The sequence below is a fragment of the Elephas maximus genome, chromosome 1 (assembly GCF_024166365.1).
Source record: "Elephas maximus indicus isolate mEleMax1 chromosome 1, mEleMax1 primary haplotype, whole genome shotgun sequence".
NCBI lineage: Eukaryota > Metazoa > Chordata > Mammalia > Proboscidea > Elephantidae > Elephas > Elephas maximus.
Window position 1 is genome coordinate 196,125,098 of NC_064819.1, and position 15,265 is coordinate 196,140,362.

The window sequence follows — 15,265 nt, forward strand, 5'->3', positions numbered from 1 at the left end:
ATATTTCTGAAAAGAAGACATGCAGATGACGAATGAGCACAAGTAAAGGTGTTCAACATCATTAGTCAGTGCTGTTGTTGATCATGTGCTACCTCCTGACATGGTTGAATGTCACTGAATACTTCTTGGTTTAGTGACTCTATATTCCTTCCACCTTTTTTTGATACTTCCTGCATCATTTAATGTTTTCCCCATAGAATCCTTCAATATTGCATCTTGAGGCTTGAATTTTTTCTTCAGTTCTTTCAGCTCAAGAAATGCCCAGTGTGTTCTTCCCTTTTGGTTCTCTAACTCCAGGTCTTTTCACATTTCATTATAATACTTTACTTTCTCTTCTTGAGCTGCCCATTGAAGTCTTCTATTTAGCTTTTACTTTGTCGTTTCTTCTATTTGCTTTAGCTACTCTACATTCAAGAGCAAGTTTCAGAGCCTCTTGTGATACGCATTTTGGTCTTTTCTTTCTTTCTTGTCTTTTTTTTTGTGGTTTAAGTGAAAGTTTATAAATCAAGTCAGTCTCATACAAAAATTTATATACACCTTGCTATGTACTACTAGCTGCTCTCCCCACAATGTGTTAGCACACTCCTGTTCTCCACCCTGTATTTCCCCTGTCCATTCAACCAGCTCCTGTCTCCCTCCGCCTTCTCATCTCGCCTCCAGACAGGAGCTCCCCACATAGTCTCATGTGTTTACTTGAACCAAGAAGCTCACTCCTCACCAGCATCATTTTCTGTCTTATAATCCAGTCCCTGAAGAGTTGGCTTTGGGAATGATTCCAGTCTTGGGCTAACAGAAGGTCTGGGGACCATGACCTCCAGGGTCCTTCTACTCTCAGTCAGACCATTAAGTCTAGTCTTTTTATGAGAATTTGAGGTCTACATCCTACTGTTCTCCTGTTCTACCAGGGATTCTCTGTTGTATTCCCTGTCAGGGAAGTCATCAGTTGAAGTCTGGCACCGTCTAGTTCTTCTGGTCTCAGGCTAATGTAGTCTCTGGTTTATGTGGCACTTTCTGTCTCTTTGGCTCATAATTACCTTGTGTCTCTGGTGTTCTTCATTCTCCTTTGCTCCAGGTGGGTTGAGGCCAATTGATGTATCTTAAATGGCCACTTGCTAGCTTTAAAGACCCCAGACACCACTCACCAAACTGGGATGCAGAATGTTTTCTTAATACATTTTGTTATGCCAATTGACTTAGATGACCCCTGAAACCATAGTCCCTAGACCCCTGACCCTGCTACTCTGGCCTTCAAAGCATTCGGTTGTATTCAGGAAAATTCTTTGCTTTTGGTTTAGTCCAGTTGTGCTGACCTCTCCTGTACTGTGCGTTGTCTTTCCCTTCACCTAAAATAATTCTTGTATACTATCTAATTAGTGAATACCCCTCTCCTCTCCCTCCCTCCCCACCATCGTAACCATCAAAGAATATTTACTTCTGTGTTTAAACTATTTCTTAAGTTCTTATAATAGTGACCTCATGCAATATTTGTCCTTTTGCAACTAATTTCACTCAGCATAATACCTTACAGATTTCTCCATGTTATGAGATGTTTCACAGACTCATCATTGTTCTTTATCGATAAGTAGTTTCCTGCTGTGTGAATATACTATAATTTATTTATTCATTCATCCATTTATGAGCACTTTGGTTGCTTCCATCTTTTTGGTATTATAAACAGTGCTGCTATGAACATGGGTGTGCATGTATCTGTTCATGTAAAGGCTCTTATTTCTCTAGGATATATTCCAAGGAGTGGGATTGCTGGATCGTATGATAGTTCTATTTCTAGCTTTTTAAGGAAGCGCCAAATCGATTTCCAAAGTGGTTGTGCCATTTTACATTCCCACCAGCAGTGTATCAGTGTTCCAATCTCTCCAAAACCTCTCCAACATTTATTATTTTGTATTTTTTGGATTAATGCCAGCCTTGTTGGAGTGAGATGGTATCTCGTTATAGTTTTGATGTGCATTTCTCTAATGGCTGATAATCGTGAATGTTTCTTCATGGATCTATTAGCTGCCTGAATGTATTCTTTGGTGAAGTGCCTGTTCTTATCCTTTGCCCATTTTTTAATTGGGTTATTTCTCTCTTTGTAGTTGAGTTTTTGGAGTATTATGTAGATTTTAGAGATCAGATGCTCATCAGAAATGTCATAACTAAAAACTTTTTACCAGTCTGTTAAGTAATCTTTTTACACTTTTGGTGAAGTCTTTGCGTGAGCATAGGTGGTTGAGTTTTAGGAGCTCCCAGTTGTTTAACTGAGGAAAATATGCTCTACCCTGCTTAGTTCTGAAATCTTTTCACCATAAAAATGCTGGAAGTTTATCCTCAAGAGGCAATGTGGCCTCATGGTTATGAATGCAGACTGTGAGCCAGCAGACTTGGGTTCAAATCCTGGCTCTGTTACTTCTTCACTCTATGACTTTGGGCCAGTCACTTAGTTGCTCTGTACCTCAGTGTTCTGATCTGTAAAAATGCCAGGAGCCAACACAGATACTGTACTAGGATAGTAGTTAGAAAAGCCTACTTCTTATTCTCTAATATATTCCAGAACCTTGCATTAGCTTTCTCATTGGAGGAATGAGATTTCAATTTGCCATACTGGTATCCTGGTAAATCATTAATGATAGAAACTTTCTTATATAATATGTTCCCACTTATGTCACATGTTATACATTCATCGACATGTCTATCATTGCATTGTTAGTAATTTTCCATATACTGTTTATGCCATGTATTAGGGCTACTAGCATTGTCCCTATTTTTTGTTCCATTATCTTTATCGTTTTAGATTTTATATTTAAGTCTTTGATCTGTTTTGAGTTAGGTTTTGTTCACGTTGTGAGGTATGGGTCTTGTTTCATGTTTTTTCAGATGGATATTCAGTTATGCTAGCACCATTTGTTAGAGACTCTCTTTTCCCCAATTAACTGACTTTGGGCCTTTGTCAAATATCAGGTGCTTTTTTTTTATGTGGATGGATTTATGTCTGGGTTCTCAATTCTGTTCCATTGGTCTATGTATCCGTTGTTGTACCAATACCAAGCTGTTTTGACTATTATGGCGGTATAATAGGTTCTAAAATCAGGTAGAAAGAGGCCTCCAACTTCATCCTTCTTTTTCAGTAATGCTTTACTTATCCGGGGACTCTTTCCCTTCCATATGAAGTTGGTGATTTGTTTCTCCATCCCATTAAAAAATGCCATTGGAATTTGGATCGGAATTGCATTGTATCTTTAGATCGCTTTGGGTAGAATAGACATTTTTACGATGGTGACTCTTCCTATCCATGAGTAAGATATATTTTTCCATTTATGTAGGTCTCTTTTGGTTTCTTGCAGTAGTGTCTTGTAGTTTTCTTTGTATAGGCCTTTTATGTCTCTGGTTAAATTTATTCCTAAGTATTTTATCTTCTTGGGGCTATTGTAAATGCTATTGATTTGGTGATTTCCTTTTCAATGCTCTTTTTGTTGGTGTAGAGGAATCCAACTGATTTTTGTATGTTTATCTTGTATCCTGATACTCTGTTGAACTCTTATTAGTTTCTTTAGTTTTCTTGAGGGTTCCTTAGTGTTTTCTGTGTATGAGATCATGTCATTGCAAATAGAAATAATTTTACTTCTTCCTTACCAATTTGGATGCTCTTTATTTCTTTTTTTTTATTAACTTTTATTAAGCTTCAAGTGAACGTTTACAAATCCAATCAGTCTGCCACATGTAAGTTTACATACATCTCACTCCCTACTCCCACTTGCTCTCCCCCTCTTGAGTCAGCCCTTTCAGTCTCTCCTTTCGTGACAATTTTGCCGGCTTCTCTCTCTCTCTATCCTCCCATCCCCCCTCCAGGCAAGAGTTGCCAACACAATCTCAAGTGTCCACCTGATGTAATTAGCTCACTCTTCATCAGCGTCTCTCTCCCACCCGCTGACCAGTCCCTTTCATGTCTGATGAATTGTCTTCGGGGATGGTTCCTGTCCTGTGCCAACAGAAGGTTTGGGGACCATGGCCGCCGGGATTCCTCTAGTCTCAGTCAGACCATTAAGTCTGGTCTTTTTATGAGAATTTGGGGTCTGTATCCCACTGATCTCCTGCTCCCTCAGGGGTCCTCTGCTGTGCTCCCTGTCAGGGCAGTCATCGATTGTGGCTGGGCACCAACTAGTTCTTCTGGTCTCAGGATAATGTAGGTCTCTGGTTCATGTGGCCCTTTCTGTCTCTTGGGCTCTTAGTTGTCGTGTGGCCTTGGTGTTCTTCATTTTCCTTTGCTCCAGGTAGGTTGAGACCAATTGATGCATCTTAGATGGCTGCTTGTTAGCATTTAAGACCCCAGACGCCACATTCAAAGTGGGATGCAGAATGATTTCATAATAGAATTATTTTGCCAATTGACTTAGAAGTCCCCTCAAACCATGTTCCCCAAACCCCCGCCCTTGCTCCGCTGACCTTTGAAGCATTCATTTTATCCCGGAAACTTCTTTGCTTTTGGTCCAGTCCAATTGAGCTGACCTTCCATGTATTGAGTGTTGTCTTTCCCTTCACCTAAAACATTTCTTATCTACTGATTAATCAATAAAAAACCCTCTCCCACCCTCCCTCCCTCCCCCCCTCGTAACCACAAAAGTATGTGTTCTTCTCAGGTTTACTATTACTCAAGATCTTATAATAGTGGTCTTATACAATATTTGTCCTTTTGCCTCTGACTAATTTCGCTCAGCATAATGCCTTCCAGGTTCCTCCATGTTATGAAATGTTTCACAGATTCGTCACTGTTCTTTATCGATGTGTAGTATTCCATTGTGTGAATATACCACAATTTATTTACCCATTCATCCGTTGATGGACACCTTGGTTGCTTCCAACTTTTTGCTATTGTAAACAGAGCTGCAATAAACATGGGTGTGCATATATCTGTTTGTATGAAGGCTCTTGTATCTCTAGGGTATATTCCGAGGAGTGGGATTTCTGGGTTGTATGGTAGTTCTATTTCTAACTGTTTAAGATAACGCCAGATAGATTTCCAAAGTGGTTGTACCATTTTACATTCCCACCAGCAGTGTATAAGAGTTCCAATCTCTCCGCAGCCTCTCCAACATTTATTATTTTGTGTTTTTTGGATTAATGCCAGCCTTGTTGGAGTGAGATGGAATCTCGTTATAGTTTTGATGTGCATTTCTCTAATGGCTAATGATCGGGAGCATTTTCTCATGTATCTGTTGGCTGCCTGAACATCTTCTTTAGTGAAATGTGTGTTCATATCCTTTGCCCGCTTTTTGATTGGGTTGTTTGTCTTTTTGTGGTTGAGTTTTGACAGAATCATGTAGATTTTAGAGATCAGGCGCTGGTCGGTGATGTCATAGCTGAAAATTCTTTCCCAGTCTGTAGGTGGTCTTTTTACTCTTTTGGTGAAGTCTTTAGATGAGCATAGGTTTTTGATTTTTAGGAGCTCCCAGTTATCGGGTTTCTCTTCATTATTTTTGGTAATGTTTTGTATTCTGTTTATGCCTTGTATTAGGGCTCCTAGGGTCGTCCCAATTTTTTCTTCCATGATCTTTATCATTTTAGTCTTTATGTTTAGGTCTTTGATCCACTTGGAGTTAGTTTTTGTGCATGGTGTAAGGTATGGGTCCTGTTTCATTTTTTTGCAAATGAATATCCAGTTATGCCAGCACCATTTGTTAAAAAGGCTTTCTTTTCCCCAATTAATTGACACTGGTCCTTTGTCAAATATCAGCTGCTCATACGTGGATGGATCTATGTCTGGGTTCTCAATTCTGTTCCATTGGTCCATGTGCCTGTTGTTGTACCAGTACCAGGCTGTTTTGACTACTGTGGCTGTATAATAGGTTCTGAAATCGGGTAAAGTGAGGCCTCCCACTTTCTTCTTCTTTTTCAGTAGTGCTTTGCTTATCCGGGGCTTCTTTCCCTTCCATATGAAATTGGTGATTTGTTTCTCTATCACCTTAAAATATGACATTGGAATTTGGATCGGAAGTGCGTTAAATGTATAGATGGCTTTTGGTAGAATAGACATTTTTACTATGTTAAGTCTTCCTATTCATGAGCAAGGTATGTTTTTCCACTTAAGTATGTCCTTTTGAATTTCTTGTAGTAGAGCTTTGTAGTTTTCTTTATATAGGTCTTTTACATCCTTGGTAAGATTTATTCCTAAGTATCTTATCTTCTTGGGGGCTACTGTGAATGGTATTGATTTGGTTATTTCCTCTTCGGTGTTCTTTTTGTTGATGTAGAGGAATCCAAGTGATTTTTGTATGTTTATTTTATAACCTGAGACTCTGCCAAACTCTTCTATTAGTTTCAGTAGTTTTCTGGAGGATTCCTTAGGGTTTTCCATGTATACGATCATGTCATCTGCAAATAGTGATAGCTTTACTTCTTCCTTGCCAATCCGGATACCTTTTATTTCTTTGTCTAGCCTAATTACCCTGGCTAGGACTTCCAGCACGATGTTGAATAAGAGCGGTGATAAAGGGCATCCTTGTCTGGTTCCCGTTCTCAAGGGAAATGCTTTCAGGTTCTCTCCATTTAGAGTGATATTGGCTGTTGGCTTTGCATAGATGCCCTTTATTATGTTGAGGAATTTTCCTTCAGTTCCTATTTTGGTAAGAGTTTTTATCATGAATGGATGTTGGACTTTGTCAAATGCCTTTTCTGCATCAATTGATAAGATCATGTGGTTTTTGTCTTTTGTTTTATTTATGTGATGGATTACATTAATCGTTTTTCTGATATTAAACCAGCCTTGCATACCTGGTATAAATCCCACTTGATCAGGGTGAATTATTTTTTTGATGTGTTGTTGGATTCTATTGGCTAGAATTTTGTTGAGCATTTTTGCATCTATGTTCATGAGGGATATAGGTCTACAATTTTCTTTTTTTGTAATGTCTTTACCTGGTTTTGGTATCAGGGAGATGGTGGCTTCATAGAATGAGTTGGGTAGTATTCCGTCATTTTCTATGCTTTGGAATACCTTCAGAAGTAGTGGTGTTAACTCTTCTCTGAAAGTTTGGTAGAACTCTGCAGTGAAGCCGTCTGGGCCAGGGCTTTTTTTTTGTTGGGAGTTTTTTGATTACTGTTTCAATCTCTTTTTTTGTTATGGGTCTATTTAGTTGTTCTACTTCTGAATGTGTTAGTTTAGGTAGGTAGTGTTTTTCCAGGAATTCATCCATTTCTTTTGGTTTGCAAATTTGTTAGAGTACAATTTTTCATAATAATCTGAAATGATTCTTTTAATTTCATTTGGTTCTGTTGTGATGTGGTCCTTCTCGTTTCTTACTCGGGTTATTTGTTTCCTTTCCTGTATTTCTTTAGTCAGTCTAGCCAATGGTTTATCAATTTTGTTAATTTTTTCAAAGAACCAGCTTTTGGCTTTGTTAATTCTTTCAATTGTTTTTCTGTTCTCTAATTCATTTAGTTCAGCTCTAATTTTTATTATTTGTTTTCTTCTGGTGCCTGATGGATTCTTTTGTTGCTCAGTTTCTATTTGTTCAAGTTGTCGGGACAGTTCTCTGATTTTGGCTCTTTCTTCTTTTTGTATGTGTGCATTTATCGATATAAATTGGCCTCTGAGCACTGCTTTTGCTGTGTCCCAGAGGTTTTGATAGGAAGTATTTTCATTCTCGTTGCTTTCTAAGAATTTCCTTATTCCCTCCTTGATGTCTTCTATAACCCAGTCTTTTTTCAGGAGGGTATTGTTCATTTTCCAAGTATTTGATTTCTTTTCCCTAGTTTTTCTGTTATTGATCTCTAGTTTTATTGCCTTGTGGTCTGAGAAGATGCTTTGTAATATTTCGATGTTTTGGACTCTGCAAAGGTTTGTTTTATGACCTAATATGTGGTCTATTCTAGAGAATGTTCCATGTGCGCTAGAAAAAAAAGTATATTTTGCAGCAGTTGGGTGGAGAGTTCTGTATAAGTCAATGAGGTCAAGTTGGTTGATTGTTGTAATTAGATCTTCCGTGTCTCTATTGAGCTTCTTACTGGATGTCCTGTCCTTCTCCGAAAGTGGTGTGTTGAAGTCTCCTCCTATAATTGTGGAGGTGTCTATCTCACTTTTCAATTCTGTTAAAATTTGACTTATGTATCTTGCAGCCCTGTCATTGGGTGCATAGATATTTAATATGGTTACGTCTTCCTGATCGATTGTCCCTTTTATCATTATATAGTGTCCTTCTTTATCCTTTGTGGTGGATTTAAGTCTAAAGTCTACTTTGTCAGAAATTAATATTGCTACTCCTCTTCTTTTTTGCTTATTGTTTGCTTGATATATTTTTTTCCATCCTTTGAGTTTTAATGCATTTCTGTCTTTAAGTCTAAGGTGTGTCTTTTCTAGGCAACATATGGACAGATCATGTTTTTTTATCCATTCTGCAAGTCTCTGTCTCTTTATCAGTGCATTTAGTCCATTTACATTCAGCATAATTATTGGTAGGTATAAAAAAATAAAAAATAATAAATATATATATTTTTTTATGAGTTTAGTGCCGTCATTTTGATGTCTTTTTGTGTGTGTGGTTGACACTTTCTTTTTTCCACTTAGTTTTTTGTCTTTTCTTCTTTTTTGTTGTTGTTGATTTTGTTTTTGCTGAGTCTTTATGTTTTTCTTGTATTTTGTTTTGATTTACAGGATTGTTAGTTCCCTTTGTGATTACCTTAATATTTACCCCTATTTTTCTAAGTTTAAAGCAAACTTTTATTTCTTTATATCACCTTGACTTCCTCTCCATATTAAAGATCTACGACTACATTTTTTAGTCCTTCTTTATTTATGTAATGTTGTCATCTTTTACGTAATGACATTGCTGTTTCCCTGTTTTGAGCATTTTTTTAAGTCTTGATTTATTCTTGTGATTTCTCTACCTGGGTTGATATCTGATTGCTCTGTCCTGTGTTCTAGTCTTGTGTTGATATCCGATATTATAGCTTTTCTAATCAGAGAACTCCCTTTAGTATTTCTTGTAGTTTTGGCTTGGTTTTTACAAATTCTGTAAACTTTTGATTATCTGGAAATGTCCTAATTTTGCCTTGATATTTGAGAGACAGTTTTGCTGGATATATGATTCTTAGCTGGCATTTTTTTCCTTCAATGCTTTATATAAGTCATCCCATTGCCTTCTTGCCTGCACGGTTTCTGCCAAGTATTCTGAGCTTATTCTTATTGACTCTCCTTTGTAGGTGACTTTTAGTTTGTCCCAAGCTGCTCTTAAAATTCTCTATCTTTGGTTCTGGGAAGTTTGATTATAATATGTCTTGGTGGCTTTCTTTTGGGATCTGCCTTATGTGGGGTTTAATGAGCATCTTGGATAGATATCTTCTCATCTTTCATGATATCAGAGAAGTTTTCTGTCAACAAATCTTCAACAATTCTCCCGGTATTTTCTGTTATCCCTCCCTGTTCTGCTACTCCAATCACTTGTAGGTTATTTCTCTTGATAGAGTCCCACATGATTCTTGGTGTTTCTTCATTGTTTCAAATTCTTTTGTCTGATTTTTCTTCAAATATATTGGTGCCATGTGTTTTATCTTCAATCCCACTAATCCTGACTTCCATTTCCTCAATTCTGCTCCTCTTTCTATTGAGTTGTCTAATTCTAAAATTTGTTGTTAATCTTCTGAATTTCTGATTGCTGTCTCTATGGGTTCTTGCAGCTTATTAAATTTTTCATTATGTTCTTGAATAACCTTCTTAATTTCCTCAACTTCTTTACCTGTGTGTTCCTTGGCTTATTCTGCATTTTGCCTGATCTCCTTCCTGATCTCTTGAAGAGTTCTATGTATTAATCTTTTGTATTCTACTGCTGGTAATCCAGAAATATACGTTCATCCGGAAGTTCCTTGATTCTTTGTTTTGAGATCTTGTTGAAACGATCATGGTCTGCTTCTTTATGTGATTTGATATTGACTGTTGTCTCTGAGCCATCTGTAAGTTATTGTATTAATTTATTTTATGTTCGCTTACTGTATCGTAGCTTCTTGCTTTGTTTTGGTTTGATATGCCCAAAGAGGCTGTTTGAGTGAACTAGCTTGATTATTCACACTTTTGAAGCTCTAACATCCTGTCACCAGATGGCTAAAGCTGTTGCCAGGTATATAAGCCTAGGGGTCCATTCAGTTTTCTTGTATGGATTCAGCTCAGGTGTCCAGGTAGTTGGTCATCAAGTGTATGGTGCAGGCTCTGTCCTACAGTCTTAGAGGGGCAGGTGTGATTGGTGTAGGCACAGATATCAGGTTGCAGCAGGGGATCACGCTTTGAATGAGGGAGGGAGCTGACAACCCTCTGCCGAGTGTCTGTGAGGAAAGTGTGTCCCTGTTCCCTAGAGTGCACAAGTGGGTGGGTTCTGCAGCCCGACCATGGGTGCCCAATGCTTTTGGTTTTAAGGACTGGGAGGTACCACTTATCCTTGGATCCCTGTAGTGGGTGGCTAGGTGATGTGGGTGGAGCCACCAGTCCTAAGCCCTCTGATGTGCATAGGTGAGGACCCTGTTTAATAGACAAAGCAGTGTCAAACATCAAAAACCTGCCTCTCCACCCCACAGCTAAAATAGCTGAAGCCCAATCTCAAGTACATACAGAGTTGCAGTCTGCCAACAAGGCCTAAACTCCTGAAATGGGCCCACACAGGTCTATTCAGGGGTGAAAGGTATTAAAAGTCCATGGACTACTGTTTGTGACTGGACAGGAGCAGCTTCTGTCCTGGGCACCTCAGCTTAGGGAAGCTGGCAGATTATCTTTTCCCCCAGTTGTTAATTTATTCCTTCTTCAAGGCCAAGAGAATGTCTGAGGACCTATCTCAGGCCCAGGGAAATAGACAGCCACTGAAGCCAGCTTGGGGTCTTGAAGCATGGTAAAATAGATGCAAGTACTAGCTTTTGCCAAGAGCTCTGTTCTTCTCTGATTCCAGAGGTGTGAGTAGACTGCGTGGCTCAGTGTCTCTCCCTGAGGAAACCACATCCTAAAAGCTACTGCCAGTCCTGTTGCAGTCGTGCCAGGGGATCGTGACTGAGGGGTGCCAGTTCCTGCCAAGTCAGGTCCGGCAACTCCTCACTGCTTCTGAACTGACTGCCCCTCCCTCTGCTGCTCAGTCCGATTTCCTAACTTTGCCTTTGATGTTCAGGGCTCCTAACTTGTCATATACATAATGATTTCACTTGTTTTTTCATGACTTTGTTGTAAGAGGGATCACCAGAAGCATCTGACTACTCTGCCATCTTTGCCTCACCTCCCTTTTCTGTCTTTTTAATGACCTCTTGCTTTCTTCATGTATGATGTCCTTGATGTCATTCTACAACTCCTCTGGTCTCCAGTCATTAGTGTTCAATGCATCAAAGCAATTCTGGAGATGGTTTCTAAATGCAGGTGGGATATACTCAAGGGGGTACTTTGACTCTTGTGGACTTGTTCTAATTTTCTTCAGCTTTGATTGAACTTGCATAAGACTATTTGATGGTCTATTCCACAGTCAACCTCTGGCCTTGTTCTGACTGATGATATTGACCTTTTCCATCATCTCTTTCCACAGAAGTAGTTGATTTGATTCCCGTGTACTCCATCTGGTGAGGTCTGTGTGTACAGTTGCCATTTATGTTATTGAAAAAAGATGCTTGGAATAAAGAAATCATTGGTCTTGCAAAATTCCATCTTGCGATCTCCGGCATAGTTTCTATCACCAAGGCCGTATTTTTCAGCTACTGATCCTTCTTCTTTGTTTCCAACTTTCACATTCCAGTAACTGTTAATTATCAGTGCACACTCATTGCATGTTTGATCAATTTCAGACTCCAGAAGTTGGTGAAATCCTTCAATTTCTTTATCCATGGCCTAGTGGTTGGTGCATAAATTTGAATAATAATCGTATTAACTGGTCTTCCTTGTAGGTGTATTGATATTATCCTATTGCTGACAATGTTGTTTTTCAGGATAGATCTTGAAATGTTCTTTTCGATAATGAATGCAATGCCATTCCTCTTCAATATGCCACTCTCGGCATGGTAGACCGTATGATTGTCTGATTCAAAATGGCCAATACCAGCCTATTTCAGCTCACTAATACCTAGGATATTGATCTTTATGTATTTCATTTCATTTTTTAGGATTCCAGTTTTCCTAGATGCATACTTTGTACATTCCACATTCGAATTATTAATGGAAATTCGCAGCTGTTTCTTCTCATTTTGAGTTGTGCCACATCAGCAAATGATGGTCCTGAAAACTTGACTCCATCTACTTCATTAAGGGTGACTCTACTTTGAAGAGACAACTCTTCCCTAGTCGTCCAACCTGAGGAGCTCACCTTTTGGCACTGTATTGGACAATGCTCCACTGCTATTCATAAGGTTTTCACTGGCTAATTCTTTTCAGAAGTAGACTGCCGGGTTCTTTTTCCTAGTGTGTCTTAGTCTGGCCCCTGCTCACCTGAAACCTGACTACCATGGATGACCCTGCTGGTATTTGAATACCAGTGGCATAGATTACAACATCACAGCAACACACAAGCCCCAGAGTACAACAAACTGACAGACATGTGGGGTCACCTCCACTAGGGTAGCTATTATTTAAAAATAATAATAATAAAGTAACAAAAATGGAAAACAGCAAGTGTTGGCAAGGATGTAAAGAAATTGGAACACATATGTGTTACTGATGGGAATGTAAAATTGTGCGGCCTCTGTAGAAAACAGTTTGGCAGTTCCTGAAAAAGTTAAGCATAGAATTTTCACATGATCCAGCAATTCCAGTCCTGGATATATACTCAAAAGAATTGAAAACAAGGTCTCAAATACACACTTTTACACCAGGGTTCATAACAGTGTTATTCACAAGAGTCAAGAAGTGGAAACAACCCAAGTGTCCATCAAAAGATGAATGGATTAATAAAACGTGATATATATATATACAATGGAATATTATTCAGGCATAAAAAGGAATGAAATTCTGTTACATGCTATAATGTGAATAAACTTTGAAAACATTATGCTATGTGAAATAAGCCAGACAAAAGCACAAGTATTGTATCATTTTGCTTATATGTATGAGTTATCTAGAATAGACAAATTCATAGAGTTAGAACTAAAAATAGAGGTTACCACAGACTAGGGGTGGACAGGATGGGGAGTTACTACTTAATGAGTATGAAGTTTCTATTTGAAATAATGAAAAAAGTTCTGGAAATGAATAGTGGTGATGGTTGCATAACATTGTGAGTGTACTTAATGCCACCGAATTGTACACTTAAAAACTGTTAGAATGTCAAATTTAAATTTGTTATGAATATTCTACAACAATTAAAAAAATAAGTCTTTAAAAAACATTGAGGATTGGCAGCAGCAGGAGAGAAAACAAAATGTAAAACCAAAAAACAAAAAAAAAATTCATTCCCATTGAATCAATTCCGACTCACAGTGACCCTATAGGACAGAGTAGAACTGCCCCCATAAGGTTCTAAGGAGCAGCTGGTGGATTCAAACTGAGACCTTTTGGTTAGCAGCCAAACTCTTAATCACTGTGCCACCAAATAGGTGTCAAATTTCATGTTTTTAACATGCTTGTCATGTGTTTTATAAAACAATAAGAAGACTGAAAGTCAATGAAATATTAACTGTTTTTTTCTTGAACATACAGAGATTATATAATTTTTTCTTAATTCTGTAATTTCCAGAATCTTCTTTTCACTCTTCTCATTCATGTCACTTATGACCACTTTAGTTTTTATTATATCTTGTGGATATTTTCATTCTGTATCTTATCTTCATATTCATGTGTACTCCCTTCTCCTTGAAATACTCTTTCCATGGCTTCCCTCATTTTTCATTCTATTTTTATGCTTGCCCTTTCTTTCTCAGTCTTATTTATTGCAGCCTCTTCTTTCTTTTAAATATTGTTGTGATGTCACTCACGACATTTGTCTTGGGTATTCAATTGCAATATCTACCTTCAAACATGATGTAAAAATAGGTAATATAAAGTACTGAAGAGGCTGAGTTTAAGAAAAAGGAGTTGCGATACTGTGATAAAGCATATGGTCCCACTGAGAGTGGGTTGCTATATCTCCAGCTCATTGTCAGGGAGGAATTGCTGGGTTTTCAAGAATGATTAAAAATGATGTTCTTTGAAGGGGGCCAAGATGGCTGACTAGGTAGAAGCTACCTCGGATCCCTCTTGCAACAAAGACCCGGAAAAACAAGTGAATCGATCACATACTTGACAATCTACGAACCCTGACCATCAAACACAGATCTAAAGAGTTGACCTGAGTGACAGAGACTGAGAACGAATAACCACGGGGAAGCAGCGACTGTTTTCGGAGCCTGGAGCCAGCATCCCAGTCAGGAAACCTTGGCGCAGGGCTTTGGACTGGGTGTGGGAGAGCTGAGCACGGCATCCTGTGATGGCACAAAGATAGGGTGCAGCCCTAGCCCCCTGAACTGACCTCGGGGGAAGCCCAGCCAGGGCATGCAGGCAGCGCAGCAATGCGGCTGACAGGAGAAGAAGTCACCGGGAGGCAGCAACTGGTTGTGGAGCTGGGAGTGTGGCGTCCCAGCCGGGGAAACTTGGTGCTGGGCTTTGGACTGGGAGTGGAGGAACTAACCGTGGCTTCTGAGACAGCAAAAGCAGAGGACGCGGGCCTGACCCTCAGGGGCAATCTCTACCAAGCCAGCGCACACAGTCCATGCACCCCTCGGGAATCTCAGATAAAACAGTCATCCCAAGCAAGATAAGTAACTTTGTCTATATTTCGGGGTGCTACTCTCTCCTATTTATCTGAACCCTCCCCTCCCCTTCCGAGGCGGTTTCATTAACAGTGGAATTTCCTGAGCCAGAGAGTGAACTGCACTGCGGGTTTTCTTTCTTTTTTTCTTTTTTTTTTGGTCTTTTCCTAACCCATTCTCCTGGCCTGAGAGAAGCAGCTACAAAAAACCCAGGGACCAAAAATCCTTCCCTAATTGGACTAAAAACACAGAACCAGCTCCAGACAAAAATATGTGATCTACAGTCTTGGACTTTCATCCCTACAGGGAACAAGGTGGCTATTATAATGCAAAGGCAATTCTGATAGGGATCTGACTGTTATTGTTTTAGCAGATTCTGGAAAGACAAGTTTCCCAGGTCTGATATCTCTGTGTATTCAACAGAGCCCTCACTGACCCACAAGAGGGAACAGAGGGCTGAAGCTCCCCCCAGACCACCTATCCTCCTGCCTTAGGGGTCTAAGGAGGGTGACACCTACCAATCTATAGAGGCACTTGCATT